This window comes from Styela clava, chromosome 2, assembly GCF_964204865.1.
Source record: "Styela clava chromosome 2, kaStyClav1.hap1.2, whole genome shotgun sequence".
Lineage (NCBI taxonomy): Eukaryota > Metazoa > Chordata > Ascidiacea > Stolidobranchia > Styelidae > Styela > Styela clava.
Window position 1 is genome coordinate 28,176,929 of NC_135251.1, and position 2,500 is coordinate 28,179,428.

Here is a 2,500-nt window from a genome sequence, read left to right on the forward strand (position 1 = left end):
AACCTAACCCTACGTAAGGCATGTCAGAGCGAAAGACAGTAATTTCGAATGAGCCAAGAAAGAGCGGTGCGGGGCCGGTCGGAGCGCATCCTTTTCTCGGTGGCTGGCGGGCGAGAGAGTGCTGCGTCGCCGGCATCGGCGTCGAAAGAAGCCGAGCCGAAAAAAGTTAAAGTACAAACGTGCAAGCATACCAACCTAACCCTAGGTAAGGCATGTCAGAGCGAAAGACAGTAATTTCGAATGAGCCAAGAAAGAGCGGTGCGGGGCCGGTCGGAGCGCACCCTTTTCTCGGTGGCTGGCGGGCGAGAGAGTGCTGCGTCGCCGGCATCGGCGTCGAAAGAAGCCGAGCCGAAAAAAGTTAAAGTACAAACGTGCAAGCATACTAACCTAACCCTAGGTAAGGCATGTCAGAGCGAAAGACAGTAATTTCGAATGAGCCAAGAAAGAGCGGTGCGGGGCCGGTCGGAGCGCACCCTTTTCTCGGTGGCTGGCGGGCGAGAGAGTGCTGCGTCGCCGGCATCGGCGTCGAAAGAAGCCGAGCCGAAAAAAGTTAAAGTACAAACGTGCAAGCATACTAACCTAACCCTAGGTAAGGCATGTCAGAGCGAAAGACAGTAATTTCGAATGAGCCAAGAAAGAGCGGTGCGGGGCCGGTCGGAGCGCACCCTTTTCTCGGTGGCTGGCGGGCGAGAGAGTGCTGCGTCGCCGGCATCGGCGTCGAAAGAAGCCGAGCCAAAAAAAGTTAAAGTACAAACGTGCAAGCATACTAACCTAACCCTAGGTAAGGCATGTCAGAGCGAAAGACAGTAAACTCGAATGAGCCATGAAAGAGCGGTGCGGGGCCGGTCGGAGCGCACGCTTTTCTCGGTGGCTGGCGGGCGAGAGAGTGCTGCGTCGCCGGCATCGGCGTCGAAAGAAGCCGAGCCGAAAAAAGTTAAAGTACAAACGTGCAAGCATACTAACCTAACCCTAGGTAAGGCATGTCAGAGCGAAAGACAGTAATTTCGAATGAGCCAAGAAAGAGCGGTGCGGGGCCGGTCGGAGCGCACCCTTTTCTCGGTGGCTGGCGGGCGAGAGAGTGCTGCGTCGCCGGCATCGGCGTCGAAAGAAGCCGAGCCGAAAAAAGTTAAAGTACAAACGCGATGCTAATGAGCGAGCCGTTGTCTCGACTAATATGTAGGGGGCGTTCGATCGAGCGTCTGGCTTGAGCGCTTGTCGGCCTAGCAGAACGGTCGCATTGTTATGCCCGGGTTTTAGGCACCGCTGCAGGCGGCCGGCAGAGCTCTTGTTTGTGCGAAACTGAATGGATCGAGCCCGAGAGAGGGCGAGCAAAGAAAAAACGCAAATCGCTCCGCCTGGCACTGCCGGCGAGAGCGTGGACGTCGCGGCCAGCGACTGTCGAAGCTGAGTACGGCCGCAGGCGATCGCCTCGGTCTTAAACGAATGCGACGAGCACGCGCCGGGCGGCCCAGCAAGGGCCGAGCGCAGCTGTCGCAGCTATCTGGTTGATCCTGCCAGTAGTGATATGCTTGTCTCAAAGATTAAGCCATGCAGGTGCAAGTACGAGTTCTCGTAAAGCGAAACTGCGAATGGCTCATTAAATCAGTCTTGGTTTATTTGGTCTCGTAAGCGAAGTGGATAACTGTGGTAATTCTAGAGCTAATACATGCATTAAGCGCCGACTTCGGGAGGCGCGCTTTTATCAGATCAAAACCGACCGGGTTCGTCCTGTGACGTTTGATGACTCTGGATAACCACGCGGATCGTACGGTCTCTGCACCGACGACGTATCATTCAAGTGTCTGCCCTATCAACTGTCGAAGGTACGCTACGTGCCTACCTTTGTGATAACGGGTAACGGGGAATCAGGGTTCGATTCCGGAGAGGGAGCCTGAGAAACGGCTACCACATCCAAGGAAGGCAGCAGGCGCGCAAATTACCCATTCCCGACACGGGGAGGTAGTGACGAAAAATAACAATACAGGACTCTAACGAGGCCCTGTAATTGGAATGAGTACATCCTAAAACTCTTAACGAGTATCCATTGGAGGGCAAGTCTGGTGCCAGCAGCCGCGGTAATTCCAGCTCCAACAGTGTATGCTAAAGTTGTTGCGGTTGAAAAGCTCGTAGTTGGATTTTGGGCGAGCGCCGCCGGTCCGTCGCAAGGCGTGTCACTGGTTGCGTTCGCCTCACCTTCGGTTCTCCGTCGGTGCTCTTGACTGAGTGTCGGCAGTGGCCGATAAGTTTACTTTGAAAAAATTAGAGTGTTCAAAGCAGGCTGTTCGCCTGCATAGTGTTGCATGGAATAATGGAATAGGACCTCGGTTCTATTTTGTTGGTTTTCGGAGCACGAGGTAATGATTAAGAGGGACAGACGGGGGCGTCCGTACTCTGCCGTTAGAGGTGAAATTCTTGGATCGGCGGAAGACGAACTTCTGCGAAAGCATTCGCCAAGAATGTTTTCTTTAATCAAGAGCGAAAGTCAGAGGTTCGAAGACGA

At 54.2% G+C, this 2,500-nt stretch overlaps 1 non-coding gene across 1 annotated transcript in view; it reads left to right on the forward strand.

Annotated features, from left to right (window-relative positions):
- Positions 1 to 1,498: 1,498 nt before the first annotated feature.
- Positions 1,499 to 2,500, forward strand: part of LOC144420275 (small subunit ribosomal RNA) — a 1,810-nt gene continuing 808 nt past the window's right edge. Inside the window, exon 1 of the ribosomal RNA XR_013474628.1 lies at positions 1,499 to 2,500. This exon is cut by the window's right edge and continues 808 nt beyond it. This is a non-coding gene — a ribosomal RNA (small subunit ribosomal RNA).